At 38.2% G+C, this 17,996-nt stretch overlaps 1 long non-coding RNA gene across 2 annotated transcripts in view; it reads right to left on the bottom strand.

Annotated features, from left to right (window-relative positions):
• Nucleotides 1-17,996, bottom strand: part of LOC126456700 (uncharacterized) — a 447,971-nt gene that overhangs the window by 196,861 nt on the left and 233,114 nt on the right. For both annotated transcript variants that reach the window (XR_007585378.1, XR_007585379.1), the window contains exon 4: nucleotides 1,641-1,664. This is a non-coding gene — a long non-coding RNA (uncharacterized LOC126456700). The remainder of the gene's footprint in view (nucleotides 1-1,640; nucleotides 1,665-17,996) is intronic.

Raw genomic sequence — 17,996 nt, 5'->3', positions numbered from 1 at the left:
TTCATAAAAAATGGTAATAAAGTCAACGTGAGAACTTACGTGATTTATGTATATCAAAATGTTCAAATGGCTCTGAGCACTATGGGACTCAACTGCTGAGGTCATTAGTCCCCTAGAACTTAGAACTAGTTAAACCTAACTAACCTAAGGACATCACACACATCCATGCCCGAGGCAGGATTCGAACCTGCGACCGTAGCGGTCTCGCGGTTCCAGACGGCAGCGCCAGAACCGCGCGGCCACTTCGGCCGGCAGAATGTTCAGCAAGATACACTCCTATCGTTTTATAATAATTTCACCCTACTAACAGCTCACGTTTTTTAGTTAGAGCAGCGCAAATTTTACGAATATTGCTAGTATATTTCCAGATATTCACAGCCAAGTTAACTTAAATGCAGTTTGCGGGGGTTTGTTAGCATTATGAATTTTTCATATTGAAGCGGATGGTCCACTGTAATGTAACTTAATAGGAGACTACAGTTGTTGTCAGACGAAGACTTGAGGACTTTTTTTTTACTTTTAGCATGAAACTGTCCATTGCTCGGCAGAAACATCCGAGAAAGTCCCGCGGCGTGACTCAAATTTCTCATGGAACTGCGTCTTTGTCCATACTTCCCAGGAACAGTGCCTCGTTAATTTATCAAGAATTTTGAACAATAATAATTTCTGCACGTCCAATAGGCTGTGACATAGGTTGTCTTCTTCGCCGTGTTCTATCTCTTACAAGTGCTGGCAGACAGAAGTTTTCATTAGGGCCGAGAGATGCGCTGGTGTTAAGCGATAGCAATAGTTCACCTTGGAAGGCCAAGGTTAGGATTCTAGTCGCGGATTCCCACCAGCATTTAATTTCAGGATGTTCCATGAGGTGGGGCTAAACTCATCGCTGGACCAAACTAATTTGGAGTTATTGTAGCATTTTAAGTGGCGTCAGGTAATTGCGCAAGAGGTTACATCACAAATCTCTTGCCCCTTTCCTTGCTTCGCCCACGACATAAATGTAATGATATCAATGGCGACAGAACGCTCCAGCAGAGAAGAGAGGGAACAGAAGTGGAAAGACGTCTGTGGTTTAAAAGGGCGCCGTCGCTTGGAGGGTCCACAGCTTCCTTGTAGAGGTGTCTCCGGGGCAGGTGTACTGGCTTCGAACCCCGACACGTGCCAACCGGTTTGTGCAGAGCTGCCACGTGCCGCGCGCTTTCACCTGGGGACACCCTTTATACAGGGGCTGCGGCACAACACTCTTGTTATGCTAATACTGACGCCTACCTACCAGTTCGAGAACGCGAATATCTTATTGATAATTGCACAATACTCACGGTTCCTGTATGCAGCAATCACGCGAGTCCAAGTACAGTAACTAATTAACTTCTATTTGTCGCTATACTAGCTTGTGGGAGAGCGAAACTGTGCACACAACAGATTCTTCCAGAGTAGGCAACATGACTCCATGCGGCATTATGTTGTAGCATAGGCCGTGACTCTTCTAGAGCGAAATGGGATGTATGATACTTCCAAAATGAAAGTCTACGGGGCATTAATGTGAGAAAGAGGTTCTCATGTTCCACATTTGTATAAAAATAGAAAAAGGAGAGCAGCTATGTGTAGTGAAAGTGAACACTTTCACACGGTTATCAACGTACCTCATCCTTTGTGCTGCATTTCTCCTAAAACAAAACGAAAAATGTGATATTAGAATAATGCTATCGATCTGACATTTCTATGAAAAGAAAACAATATAGTGCTTACTGATTTTTACTGGCTTCAGTGTTAAGCTAAAAATATATAAAATTGATGCCAACAGATTCCTGATATAATAATATTTCTCTCTCAAGCAACGGATTAATAGTACGAAATAACCATGTTTTGCAGATATTAACTTTGCTCTAAACATGACAAGATTATTTACGTAATGCTTCTGTATTACTAAGAGGTCCAATACATTGCAGTTGGACTATTAGAACAAAAAATAAAATTGAAAAGCTGCACTGATGTTAGACAGTCGAAAAAACTTCCCCACTTAATGTTGTATGCATACTTCTGTTAGCGTCCTCCTAACTTTTATTAATATTTTATTAAAGATACACAATGAACAGCATTTCTTCTGTCAGTAACTGTGAATTAATATTATTTCCATGCTGTATGATGTTCATATTAATTTGTGACTACTTTGATTAGGATAGAACATTGACAGTTTTCTGTAGAATTATTTTACACATTTGGTAAATTACCATGTACTGCTTCAGCAACAAAATCTTTCATTGATCCGAGTGTATTTTCTGTTTTCAATATCTAATGGTGTGTATACCCATTGCTAAACAGATTCATTTCTGGTTGTATATTACCCTTCACTTTACTAAAATTCGAGAACACGTGTGAACTAAATTATGTATCAAACAGGCAGTCAGAAAGACTCATCCAGAGATCGAGGTTGTCCTCTACACTGCGTAAATTGTTCTGTGCGGATTAGTCGGTGAAATGCAAGTAAAATCCCCTGAACGACAGAAATAATAACTACACTTACCAGAAGGAGTGTCCACTCTGCATTGGAGCGCGCGCTGATCTGAAACTTCCAGGCAGTTAAACATATATGCCGGACGGCGACTCGAACCAGGGACCTTTAACTTTCGCAGGCAATTACTTTACCGACTGAGCTATCCAAGCACGACTCACCGCTCGCCCTCATAGTTTGGGAAGGTAGCAGATGAGTTACGGAAGTACACGAAAAAATGGCTATGAGGGCGAGTCGTGAGTCGTGTATGGATAGCTCAGGCAGTGAGTCCGCGAAAGACAAAGGCCCCTGTCTCGGGTTCTGGTCGTGGGCACAGCTTTATCTGTCAGGAAGTTTAGTAATTACAATGCCTTACAATACGAAAGTTACTAAAAATCATATTTTGGAGCGCTCAGGCCTGTCTGCTCTTTCCATTCCAACTAAAATGAACTGCGTGAATTGTTTCGATCTTTATCTGTTTATTTCGACATAGTGGAATGGTTGATAATCTAAATCTGTTTCTGGCCTATAATAAATTACGAGAATACCATAACTTTGGTATAGCAAGCTGTACAGTTGTAAACACTGTACCATTAACATCTGGATAAAATCAGCATTGCAGCTTTCTTCAAATCACAGTTTTCTATATTACACAAAATATATCACATGGCTTAACATCGTTCAAAAATAGTAACCTTTGGTTGAAACCGAGAGCGAAGATCAGCACGTCACAATGCAACGAATCGATCTATACACCAGTCAAAACTCCTGTGTGGTGAAAAAATTTCCTAGCTTCATCCTTACTTCGCTTTGGACTAAAATGTTTGTTATTTAATTTTTTGTCGCAGTGTATTACGCAGAAACCGTTGTTATACGAAAATGATATCATTTGTAGAAACGATGTGTGTTTGGATAATTGTTTCCAATTTATTCTGTTAGACACCCGCATTGTTTCGAAATCTTTGATCAATTTTTAGCCATCACATTTTTGTCTCCGCTGGATAAAATCAACATTGCAGCTTTCTTCAAATCGCAGCTTTCGTTTCTATATTACACAATGTATATCATATGGCTTAACATGGTTTGTGTTTTAGTGTGTAGTTTACCAGCAGAACTGAATTTAATGTGTGAACTCGTTTATGCTTTTAGTTTCCCTCCAAGTGAAATAATATGACCTACAATTCAATGTTACGTAACTGACGAAAGTTCTAAATACGCTTAAGAAAGAAACGAGTGCTGGTATATAAGCCTGAGTTATTTTTCGGCTACATGAAGAATCTCACGTCACCCGAAGGAACTCTTTAGAATTGTCATCTTCCAATTTCTTCAGTCTTACAATATTACAACTCAGGAAATACTCATTGGAGAGCCACGTTGAGATTTACCAACAACATTGGACATAAAAATTTCTATCGATCTTCTCCGTTTCCTGATCGCACTTGATCGTGAACTGCCATTATGTGAAAGCGCCGTGTCACGTTAAGAGGTGACCGCGGAAGGGAAAACACAGGGCTCACGCTGTATATTTTAATGAAGCGTATGAATACAACATGTGCGATCAAAAGTGATGTATTAGTGGTGTCGTTTCGGAAATACCGCATGAATATTGAGTAATGGAATACGTTGAATACGGGCAGGCTTCGCTTTCGTCACGATGTATTGGACCGTGTACTTTAAATGTAAATAACATGCAAAGGAAGTTAGTGTTCCGCAGATACCGCGTGGAACAATGCGCCGCATGCCTTTTACAGGTCTGCAGGTGAAATGCTCCATTGATGTAGTTTAGTAGCACTCACAGTTTAGGAAGTCTGTCGCTCGTGAACCCGAATTTAATAAATAATTCTCAATGTAGACGATATTAAATGCCGAACAAAGGAACACTTATTCATGAGTAAGTTCTAAATTCCATGTAGTAGACGTATTTTGTACCAAAGCTGTGTGAGAAAACTACTGTTTATTTATGAACGTATTTTCCTCAGTCTTTCCAAATTTATCCTTGGTAGTTGAGTTGAAGGGGGTCAGATCGTTAATACAAACTTATTCTTCTAAGAAACTTCCAGAAAACTTACTACTCTTCGTACGCTAAATGTTTTCATTATAATAATTCTTTACTAAAATACGCTCACTTAAACACGTAACTTCTGTTGTGCTAAAATTTGATTAACGCTTTGCGAAGCAGGATTTAGTTATAAAGTTCTTCGATCTGCTATTTCATTTATACGTACCTCTTAGTAATCTAGAATTGTAGCACTTGATACTTCCTGAAGGCTTATGCCTAGAATTTTTGTTCACTTGGATCTAATATTTTTCTCGTAACTGCATCTGACAACAATGTCAGGATTTCATATTACTACAATTCACCGATAGCCTACGGCATGCCCATAGTCGTAAAAAGGAATAAATAAAATGTACAGAATTAATATGAACTGATTTTAACGCAAATTTTGCTTTCGCATTTACACGACAAACACATAACCAGACCACAATGTGGGTAATTTTTTATGATAGTGTTCAGAAAAATATAACGTCTGCATCTCTACTATTTCAGAAAGAAACCACAAAACGAGAGAAATTTCTCTTATGTATTGGTAATACTGTCAAAGAATTTTTTCAGTAAAAATGAAATGAAATGATCGTGTGGCATTGATCACCGGGAGGCCCCATCCGGGGAAGTTCAGCCACCAGTGCAAGTCTTATTTCAGGTGACGTCACATTGTATGACTTTCGCGTAGGTGATGAACTGATGATGAGGACAACACAACACCCAGTCCACGAGAGGAGAAAATCTCCAATGCGGCCGAGAATCGAACCCGGGCCCGCCACATAGTAAGTAACAAATAGTGAACTAAGAGTGTAATTTAAAAATTGCGACCTGGTCAGACATCGGAAAAATAATGTGTTTGGAAACATTAAAACATAAACATCCCGCTACACCAATAAAAAATTTTACCGGTTTTCTGTTGTTGGGGAAAACCTAAGGTAAACAGAACGAGTACTGTCATAATGCATGGAATACAATATCAATATTATGCCGACTATTTCACTCAATTAAGTAATTACCTATTTACATGGTTCTCCCTCCAATTAGTGATGAATTCCTTCTAGATGTGTAATACGCCAAGAGATACAATACGGAATTGATATTATGCGAAAAAATTATGGTTATGTTTAATGGTGATCCCAAAGATTTTAAATGAGGCTGTCGTCAAGCACGCGGTTAATAGAAGTTACGAGGTAGTTGTCATGTAGTGTACATATGTACGTACTAAAGTAGATTAAATCATTAGATACTTTGTAGACTACTCCAATAAAACATCAGCAACTGAAAAAAAAATATTTTTCGTTTTCTGGTCACATAGTTGCACTTACTGTGTGGGTAAGTAGAACACTACGTACAGCTGACATTACATTATATTATTGCTAATTTTGATAATGTGCTAAGCAGATCGTCGACAAAGTAGAAGTTTTCCACCAGAAAGACCGTTAGGCGTTTCTTAAACCGTGCTTTATTAATGGCTGAACTTTTTACGTTCGCTGGAAAGTTATTAAAGTATATGTTCTTTATTTACTTGCAATTTCTCCGGGTAAAGTAAGTATACAGATTTTTCATACATGCTGCTAGGGATGTACATGTGCAATTATACTGACACAACACGAAGCATCACCAGCTAGAGATCTAAAGAATACAATACAACACACACACACACACATACATACGTACAGAGAGAGAGAGAGAAAGAGAGAGAGAGAGAGAGAGAGAGAGAGAGAGAGAGCGAGAAACAAAAGCGTCATCTCATATTACTTCACTTTCCAGACATTTTAGAGAGATTCGGTTTTCTGTGCAAAACGCATGTAGATTAATGTAAACCATGCCAGGGATGAAAGCTTTACATTCGTTTGTCGATTTAACACTGTTAACTATGGCAATGTTAATGATTCACAGTAAACATAGTCCATCACAACACATCTGATATCCTACTTGTAATTTGAAACTTCCTGACGGATTAAAACTGTGTACCGGACCGAGACTCGAACTCGGGACCTTTGCCTTTCGCCGGCAAGTGCTCCACCACTTCATATCACCGCACACTGCGCTGCAGAGTGAAAATCTCATTCTGGTACTTGTAATTTGTTTATTTACGTAACTTACATGTTTGACACACTTAAACTTGCGTGCAGTTTGCGGTCTAATCGTATTTAAATGTTATTGATCCAGACTACATTATCAATTATTTCATGATTTGAGGGGATATTTTTTGGACAGAGATAGGTTACGAGCTTATATGATCCATTTACGGGGTTAGCGAATCATCTTTGGCGGCAAAACTTTTTCAGTTAACGTACTACTTTGTAGATATTACTATGATCTGTTAGTGCAGGCGTCATAAATAGAAGAATAACATTTCCTCTAAATATTCCTCTTTTCTAGTTACATTTGACGACTGTAGTGCTTTTTTCATGCTGAGTACGTTAATAGTGGTACAGCCCATATTCAGCAATCTTAGTCAGGTTAATGTAGTATACACACTTTGTAACCACATTTAGACAATGTCTCACAAAACTTTGATCGGTTATCGAAGACCTTCCTCATACAGGACTTCTTAGAGCTCCTCTATATATGAAGAACAGTGTGAGTTATTTTGATTGCGGGAATTGTGCGAACATTGAACGAGTACATTTTCTCCTCGCTATTCTATGGCACACACAGTTTTCGTAAATGCTGCATAAGTTCCCCACTGTGGCTGTGTAGGCTTCCGCGGCCAGAGCCCCACAGAATAAAAGATTTGACCTAGAGAAAGTCCACTGCAACCGTTGCCCGAAACATAGGCTTTATTTGATGATAGTTATTTGAAAATATGGCACTATACCGTACCCAGAAAACATCTGTATTAAACTGACCATATTTTCCATCCTTTCCTCTTCCTCCTCGTTAGTTCTTTTCCGTTCTCCACTTCTCTGACCAATGCTTATGTAAGTAGCAAATATCTATCTATGTCACGCTGCTGACGAGTGTTGATTAATGTTAGGTTAGCTATTCTCTTAAACATTATGAAATTTATTTTATAATTTTTAAGATGGTTGTTGCAGACTGATACTGGTCCCCTTCTAAATGGCAATCATTTTTCCAATCTGCTATATTTAAATATATCACTGAGTCATTCTGTACGAAAACACTAATAGAAGTAAATACTCCTATTCTTTTCGTACATTACTTCCTGCCAGGGAATAAAGCGTTTTCTCTGTATTGATACATTTTCTGATGTCACTGAAAACAGTTGCAGACCTTACAAAAAAGCGCTTCATTAAGTTGAATTCTAGTGAGTCCTCGGCTAACATGCTGATGGGCAGTTGTAGTTAACAGTTTGTCACAAAAATCAGTCTTTACTGTAATAGGCACTAGGTCAATGAATTTTATAAGAATATTACTGTTGAGATACTGAATGTAGCTCCGAATGTCGTTTGTTCCCATTATGGTATTACTCACATGAATACTGTGTTTCTAAGAGCATGGGATGATTTCTCGTGCGAGTGACGTAGATGTTGTAAGCTCCGATTGGTGTGGTAATGTATGTACTTAACTTGTATAGAATCTTTGACGTAGGAAAAGTGTTGGAACAGCTTTTATTAAAACACAACAGAATAGCGAACCAGTTTCGAGACTATACCAGTACCTCGGCATTCATCATAGACGCTCAGCTGACAATGAGAAATAGAAAGGGCACTCAAGTGAAAACGAGATTGCTGGCAAAAATTTAAGTAACTTCTTTGTTATTTCATAAACAATCGCCGTACTGTTCATATTTTTATGCCGCTGTGAGACAAGACGGTAGGTGCCTCCATGGAAAATAGTTTGCGGTTGCTTACGGGACCGTGATTGAACTCGGGCCTACACTTCTTCGTCCGACGCAAATCGACGGCCAAGAATAGATTTACGCCTGGGCAGAATCACGGTTCCGGAGGTAAGCGGTAACGTTTTTCTATGAAACCACTGACAGTATAGTCTCACCATGGGATAAATTTCTCAATAGTTATGGCGATTACTTTTGAAAAAACAGTTTGCTTACTTTTTTCCATCTGTCACGTTCTCATTTGACTACCCCTCATAGTTTCTGTTTTAATTCGTACACTACTTGGGAAAAAATAATTTGTCCAAAAGGATTTTTCGCTATATAGCTATTCGAGATTATATTATAAAAAGTGAACTCAATAAAGGAAGTTAAGAAATTAGAAATAGTCTTATTAAAATAACCACAAAACACCGAGAAGTGGAATCCTGTGCGACCTAAAATTTTTGTTCAAACGAAACTTTAAGATGGATGCGGGGAAGGAATCTGCTGAAAATATCATCTTCTTGTGACAGATGAGAGAGATTTGAGCTCTAATAAAATGTTGGAGGCAAAACAGAAAAATCTGCATAAGTTTTGCTATTTTGTAGATTATTGAATGCCCTAAAAAAACGTTCTAAAGAGAGAAAAGAACGTCGTATCATCAGGGGTAGAAAACGTTATAAAATATATTATTTCACCAAGTTTTTAACTGACCAACACAAATTCTACATACCGACGTGATAATTGGTTCTGAAATTAGTTGTGGAAGAGTAGAATTGCCAGACAGTACATGAGTTAAGTGTTCATATGTCTCGAAATGGTGCATGTAAGAGTAACTGAAGGACCCAGTAGAAGAAAGCGCTTTCCCACAAGACCTTTTATTGCCTGGAGGCGATTATTTGCAACATCTACAATTTTTTGGAGAATCATAGTTTGCACACAGCTGTTTGGCACTTTATTACACAACCAGCGGCAGCTATAGGCAACCATCTTCAGATATATTATGCCTCGTAATCAGATGAATGACAACTAATAACCACCATCCAGCATCATCTCAGAAACCAATGTCTCAGTTCAGCTATAAATCTGGAGCTTTTGTAGCCTACAATAGATCTGTCGCGAAGCGCTCGGCAAAACTCATTGAACAGATGCTGCTTTTTGGCTCAAAAATGCCTCTGAGCACCATGGGACTTAACTTCTAAGGTCATCAGTCCCCTGGAACTTAGAACTACTTAAACCTAACTAACCTAAGGACATCACACACATCCATGCCCAAGGCAGGATTCGAACCTGCGACCGTAGCGGTCGCGCGGTTCCAGACTGTAGCACCTAGAACCGCTCGACCACCCCGGCCAGGGCTCCTTTTTGGCGGTGAGGTAGAACTACTTGTTACTCATATGTGGTCCATCCAAAATCACAACAGGTGATGATACCAATCCTTACTCAGTTGAGGAACTACCTTCCAAAGACCCATTCAATTACAAATTTATACGTCTTATAGCCCTCTATATTTTATGTGTTATGTGTAAAATTTCGTCTACCGTAAATCAGTAAAATAATATAATTTTATGAGAAAGCAAAATAAATATTGGCACACACTTCTTCTGTGCAGAAAATACGTTACGCAGTATTTACTATATATATATATATATATATATATATATATATATATATATATAAATATAAAATAGAGAGAGTACTTGACAGCTTAAAAATGTGTGTTGAAGAAATCGGCTAAGAGACAGATTAGGCAGAGGAATACTTCGTGAAGATTCCCGGGAAACCTGTGATTTCTTCAAGATTGTCATGTCATGTTTAATACTCGCTTAAAATCTTTTAGGGTCTGCTGAAATGGCTCCAGCGATAGTCTACCAGTCAGCTTCGAACGGGTATAAATATCCGCAAAGTGTTCGCAAGTTTTCCACAAGTATTAATTTAACCACATTCCGCTACATAAGTACATGACATAAACAGTATCTCTTATTATCCAGTTATATATGATCCTTCTTTTCAAAGAAAATTCGAATGCACGATAAAACTATAATGGTATCTAACAATCCTAATGATGAACCCAAAAGGAAAAAAAAGCAATATCGCAAACGAAATGTTGGAAAGTCCCAACAGAGATGCTTAGTATTATTACGAAGGTATGCCACCTATTGAATAATTTTATTAAATTTATATTTATTTACGTCACAAAGCCCAAAGTCGATACATAATAATTCACGACCAACTCTGTCCATTTGGCGGATTTAGCAATAAGAGCAGAGGAGCACAATATTTGAGTTTTTTAAAAATATTCCCGAGGGCCACTGCCTGTGGAAAGCATTACGCTTTAAAGAGGATTTACACGTTTGTTATTTAGATTTGACGGATTGTACGAAAAGTCTTTGGAGACATTAAATAGTGATTTATTTAGTTAGCTAATAAGAAGGAATTTGATACTAGGGATGCATCAGTTTGCCTGACGGGTACTTCTTCAAACTAATCTTAAAATCTAATCTTAACCTGTTTGTACCTGGTAACCGGTTTCGGTTATACGCACAACCATCTTCAGACCAAATTGATATCCACGGTAACGCTGCTGAATGGGAAATACAGGGCGAAGAAATATCTGCCAGCGGTAGACAGTCAGTTATGGAAGGTATATAATCTATTTGTGTAAGTATGGTTGTACATATAGCAGAAAACAACTGCCAAATACAAATAAATCAAGATTTAGACTGTTTTTATGTCAATTAATGATAATAAGGTGCTACTGTCCCTTATTTATCATATCTAAAATAGTGTTACTTGTTTGATTTTGTGTCCACATAAAAATAGACTTCTATTTGTCGTCCCATTTTCTGAGTTTTGAGGAAGTTGGCTTCAGGTGTCCCTGATACAAGTTTGTAATATCAAAAAGGATCCGTGTACCATCTTGCAAAACGCTATTCACACAAACTAGATGAATTAATATTCTAAAAAGAAACAAAAGAAAAAAATTACTTTCTCAGCCATTCACGCAAGACCACGAATTATGTAACGGTAGTTTTGTAGATCATGGGATCAAGGACCTAATAAATCACTGATATTTAAGTTGTAAGGAGAGATTTCTTCGCTTTGTTGTATCCCTTTTCCGACATGTCTTACTAAAAATGCACCAAGGGAAATATAACATCCTTATCAATTATGACGCTTTCTCATTCGACCATAATTACAGATTAATTAGTCGATAATATGATAAACTAATCGTAAGGCTTGTAATGAATATTCTGCGTTCTACAGCCCATAACCGATGACACATTTTGTCTTATGACTGCACTCATGTTGTTCCAAACCAGTCGTCTGCGTCGTTCTCCGTATCTAAACCGTAAGTCCTCTCGTTTCTTTATTATGGCAATGGAACAGAAAAATAAATCAATTTATTTCACTTACAAACAGATCACCGAAATAATCCTCGTTTCAAGACAGCAATGACCTCTCATCTTGAAGCCCCATGTCTACATTTTGATTGCACTCATACCAATCTTTTTTCTTTATTTTCTGTATACTGCTGCTGTATGAGCCATGGAATTAATTATTTTGTTTATCATTGAGGGTTGTAAAGGAGCTTTAGAAGGTATAAAAGCAGTTATTCAAACAAACGTTTGCAAAGCAAATACAGCAGTTTACTTTCCTCACAAAGAAGAATGAAAACCCAGTCGGTGGATCACATGTCAGTTAATGACTCAGATGTGTGGTAAAAATTATCTGCTTTTGTGTGCCCATACCCACTGTCGGGAATGAACGCTTGTATGAGAACAGTAATGACAATACTGCGTCAACGGACATGATAATTACCAGAAATGCCTTCCTCATAGATAAGGATATCTGGAATTCAAGTAATAAGAAAACAATAAACCAAACTGACCATATTCAAATACAGACATAGAAAGGAAATTAGTGATCCTCTCGGGGAGCGAAAATGGGATCTGACCATAATCTAGTAAGTGTTACTAAAATCGGATTGAAGGTAGCACCTAAAACGAAAATCGAACCTGGAGATGTGAACAGATTTGATATGGAGAATGTTATGGGGCCAGAAGTCATTCTAAAATACAAAGCTGAAATTTTAAACCAAGTAGAGGTTTTAAGCAGCATGCGAGAAAAATCAAGAAATGGGCAGTAATAAGTGCTTAAAAAAAAAAAAAGTAGTTACCATCACAGCTGCAAGTAATAACCTATAGCAAGAAGTGGTTTGGTGGCGAATGTGAGGTAGCTGAAGACTGGGTTATGAAATTACATAGGAAATTGCTACAAACAAATAAGAATCCCGAAATAGAACTTACGTATCGACACGCTCAAAAGCAGGCTAATACAATAGAACTTAAGAAAAAGAAACCATATCTAAAACAACAGATTGAATGTATTTATGAATATCATCGAAATACTAATATTCGGAGAAAGTGTGGCAGAGTCAACAAAATTAAAAGACGTTTTTATTACAAATCTATGGTGATGAAGTATAAGGATGGAAATATGGTTATTGATATAAAGTTTTATCAACAAGCAAGAAATATTTTAACAATCTACTGAACTATTTTGATCCGGAATCACCAATTACGAATTCCAGCAGCAGTCCTAATAATGACCAAATTCCGGAACCGACATATGAAGAGGTGCTAGGAAATATCAAACACCTAGAAAAAGGGCAAGGTAACTGGAAGTGAAGAAACTCCAGCTGAGAAACTAAAATATTGAGAAAAAACTCTGCAAAGAAGTTCGTATTACCCGGTACAGCTGATATGGAATAGTGAGACTATATCAACAGAATGGAAAGAATGATTAATAGCTCGGATGCATGAAAAAGGAGGGGTTTTATTGCTAACCCGTTTGAAGCCATACGCAGAAAATGTAGTCTGGGATTATGAGAACTGCTTTCACAAAAATAGGTCCACTGATGACAATATATCTGTAATCAGAAGAATAAAGGAAAACGTGTGGGTATATAAACAAAAAATACGTTATTTGTTCATCGATTTTATGGAAGCTTATGACTTTGTACTCCAGCAAAGCCAGTGGAATGTAATGACCGGCTTGGCATTTCCAATTAAACTTATAGATTTTTATAAAATTCTAATGGATTATGACATAAGCAGGGCTCTACTAAACGAAATGGAAGCTGACATTTTAAAAATAAAACTGGACTGAGATAGGGAGATACTCTCTCCCCTCTTTTCTTTAATCTAGGCTTAGAGAAAGTTGTGAGGAAACACGTTCTAGTACCTGCTGAGGTCCTCCAAAGATATGAAGTCAAGATTTCAGCGTATGCAGGTGATACAGAGTTAAGTCAAGACTTCAGCGTATGCAGGTGATATAGTGTTCATTGGAAAATAGAGGTTAGACAGTTAGTTTCGGAGCTCGTAGAATAATTATCCAATCTTGACCCAAAAGTGAATGATCGTAAAACAAAATACAGATAGTTCAAAGATGAAGAAGACAAACAATCACGTCTAATAACTGTCAGACATAAATTCGAATGTGTTGAACAGTTCAGATTTCTCGGCGCAGTGATATACGAACAAAATCAGTGACAAGTAGAAGAAAAAATAAGATTGCGAAATGTCAATAGAGCCTACTACTCGATACAGAAACGTCTAGGGCCTAAACTAGTCGCAAGGAAAGCTAAACTGGAGCTGTCATCAGACCAGTCCTAACTTCTGGAGCAGAAACATGGAGTTTAACTAAAATTGAAGAACTACAATTAGATGTATTTGAAAACAAAGGTGTTAAGAAAATGTTTGGGTCATACTGTGATAATGAATTACAAAGTTGGATCGGTTGGTTCGTTGTTGGCTGATTTGGGGAAGAGGACAAAACAGCGAGATCATCGGTCCCATCTGATTAGGGAAGGATGGCAAGGAAGTCGGCCGTGCCTTTTTAGAGGAACCATCTCTGCGTTAGCCTGAAGCGATTTAGGAAAATCATGGAAAACCTAAATCAGGATGGCTGGACGCGGGTTTTAACTGTCGTCCTCGCGAATGCGATCCCAATGTTGTAACCACTGCGCCACCTCGCTCGGTGCGAAGTTGGAAGAGAAGACTTAACACAGAAATGCACATGTCATCTTGACAAACAACAGCAATGAGCATAATAAATTACAGAGGACTTCAATGAGAATGCCATTTGACATGAATGAAAGAAGATCAAGTAGTTTCAAGAATATTTGAAGTCATTTGGCAAGAGATCAAGGGAGAGACCCAGAAGTATATGGGTGACCGAAGTTAAAACTACATGCAACAGGGCTGACGTAAACAACTGGCTGAGAACAGCACAGGGTTCAAGCATTTGGAGGTAACAAGGAGAGGAAGACAAGTTCAAACATTCCCATGTAGACAACGTAATACAAAATATATCAGTAAGAAAGACATGCGAAGAGGTAATTAAAAATCCTGAATCAATAAACATGTTCCTATGGAATCACAGGAAGAACATAACTGTGCCGATGTAATGTGCTGTATTTTGAACCAAGAAACATTAGGTCGTTGAGCAGTTTCCTTTAATGCACGTATTCACATTTTCTGGTGTTCTGTACCATCGTTTACGGTGGACAAGCTATTTAAAAAAATGCTCTTTTACTACAAGTATTATAGTTTGTGCGTTGTTCACAAGTAAACAAATATTATTGCTAGAATTTCACAGTGATGCTATGGCCGCCATGAACTGGATATGAAAGCGTGTGCTCGATAACTCTGTGATGTTTGACTCTTCGATCATATTTCACCTTCATGTCCACAATTATCCTAGCTGCGTGCAGACAAGTGCAGATTTTTCCATATGCTGTGTCTTCTCTACCGCCTTATCAACGTACACTGTCCTTCATATATCTCCTTGAGTTTAAAGCTCTTATTTACACAAAATGGCAGAAACATCCATTCCCATCAGAGCAAAATCATTTCTGTCTCAATCCGTAGCTCAGCCATTTTCTCGAAGTTCTTCTCAGTAACAAGAACCTCATTATATTAGGGAACTGAATCACAAAAAATTCAAATGTGTGTGAAATCTTATGGGGCTTAACTCCTAAGGTCATCGTCCTTAAGCTTACACACTAGTTAACCTAAATTATCCTAAGGACAGACACACACACCCACGCCCGAGGGAGGACTCGAACCTCCGCCGGGATCAGTCGCACAGTCCATGACTGCAGCGCCTAAGACCACTCGGCTAATCCCGCGCGGCAACTGAATAACATCTCCAGCTTCGGAAGACAGGTAATTACGTATCTACTAAAGCAACAATAATGATTACCACAGTCCCTGTGTGCACAAGCACCCGTGTCTGACCTTCTCTCCAACTATATCTTTCTCGTTTTCCATTGTTCTTAGCTGGTGCAAAGTTTCCTTTCCCCAGAACTCCTCAGTATCAGAAAACATCTATTTCGTACACCTATAAATTGTTCTTATATCTGCCACTATCGTTATTATTATTTTATTGTTATTGTCGTTATTATTGGTAACGGTAGCTGTAGTAGAAGTACTGTCAGTATTAATTTTATTAGTCCATAGTCAGTACAGTTGGCTAACATTGTCATTATAGATATTCAAATTAGTTTAATACTAAATGTCATATTAAAATTGTTAGCTCTTAGTAACTATGATGTAAAAAATGTAATGTGTTTGTGATACCTTGGTCGATCTAAGAGAGGGCCTCATGGACGTTGACATATCAGGTTAAACAAATTAATAAATAAAAATAAAACAATCACCTGAGTGTTTGTCAGGTCAATACTGTACACAAGACGGGGGCTCCAACCCGGATCTACGGCTTCTGCAGGTAGCGTGCAACCAGTAGCACCATACGGGAACGACTTAAGTTTTTGCGCCTATCCTCAAATCGTTTCAGTTGTCTCACACTGCCATGCAACGTGTTCTCCATTGAGAGTAAGAGGTACCATTCTCATATATTCTTTTGCTACTTGAAAGTTTCTCCATAGCAGCGTTGAAATATAATTTTCTTGCCACTGTCGAGATTATCAAGCTAGTCATTTCATACAGTGCTAATTATTGTCATCGCTTGTTGACGCTGCTAATTGGTCATAAAACTATATTTCAGGAAGGCGTTATCATAGATATGTATAGATACTGTAGCACATGCCTCCGTGGTCGGTGTGTATTACTGAAAAAAACTCCGTAAATATGTTTAAAAATCATCAGGGTTGGACAAACCCATTTGACAGACACTACAATATAAAGATTTTCTCTACGTTCCTCTGAGCATTACTTTCATTACTTTCTACAACTATACTCATCCATGTTCGTTCTGCATTACATAATTACATCCTCCACTTCATTCTGTCCCAAGAACAATTTATTTGACATTTTTGTCTCACAGCTATTCCCAATACGCATATCTCCGTTGGTCATTGATCAAACCATAGTTTTTAAATATTTTAGCATTAGAGGTCCATCTGCCAACGCCACTGTTATTCCACGCTGATTTCACATCTTCTTTGTCACTCTCACTGAAAGCTTACTTTTGAACTTACTGTTTACTTTAGCAAAAGCATTTTTGGCCATTTTACAATCCATCCAGTGTTCGTCTGGCCTAAATAAAATATCAGCTGGTTATGTGACGGCACTCTTTGTTTGTTCTGTTTTCTTTTAGTTGTATTCATTGTAAACTGTAGCTCTACACTATCTCATAAAATTGTATTCATCGTGTCAGCCATAATACTGATAGCGAGAATATTTTTGTCTTACTAATCAAATGATCTGTAATGCTAGAAGTCTATAACAAGGACGTAACGTCAACAAATCGTGAGAATCTAATTTTTTTTCTTCTTCTTCACTACAGTGATCCTCATTAGTGTGCGTCCGCAACTCTTGGTCTGGTGGTTAGCGTTACAGGGTCCCGGGTTCGCTTCCCGCTCCCGTCGGAGATTTTCTTCGGCTCGGGGACCGGGTGCTGGGTGTCGTGATAATGATTTCGTCTCATGTTTTATCACAAAGACGAGCAAATCGCCGAAGTGGTGTGAAATAGAAAGACTTGCACCAGGCTGCCGAACATCCCCAGGTGGGGTCTCCCAGTCAATAATGCTGTACCGTTATTTCATTTCGCTCTTCTGCGGTGCATCCATCGATTTCATAGATTTAACGAATTAATAACTGCTGTTCGTGACAACTGCTTGGCATTAAGTCACGCTGTGAAAATTTAGCTGTCTACACATTTGCAGTTTCATCAAATCATAACAGGTGTCGTTACAAATAATGTGGAATATCTTTCTTAGATCAAGAAATTTCGTTTAATTGTTTATGTGTAAGAAGTTAGTTCAAAGCAACCGTTTCTTATCGGAGAAAAGCTGTGTTGACGATGGGCATGACACACAGCTATATGGTTGAATACTTGATTACGACCGGTATCGGCCCTAGACCACCATATGGCTGCAAGATTTAGTTTTATCCGTTGAGAGTTGAACCTGTGTAGATATTGGATGAAGATTTGTCAGCAAAATATAAATATGACATTAGTATCCATAATCTAAACACTTCCTGAATTAGCTAGTCAATGTTTCGGGTTCCTTTTTATAGTATTTGTCACGAACTCTTTTATATTCTGGGCATCCGTAGTTGTTGAAAGGCGAATGAAAACTGTCATTACTATGGCGAGTGAAAAGTAACGAAGACGTACTCCAATCATTTAGGAATATTTTCTGATAAGCT

Source organism: Schistocerca serialis, chromosome 2 (assembly GCF_023864345.2).
Source record: "Schistocerca serialis cubense isolate TAMUIC-IGC-003099 chromosome 2, iqSchSeri2.2, whole genome shotgun sequence".
Lineage (NCBI taxonomy): Eukaryota > Metazoa > Arthropoda > Insecta > Orthoptera > Acrididae > Schistocerca > Schistocerca serialis.
Note: the sequence above shows the minus strand (reverse complement) of the source record. Positions and strands in the feature narration are given on the sequence as shown.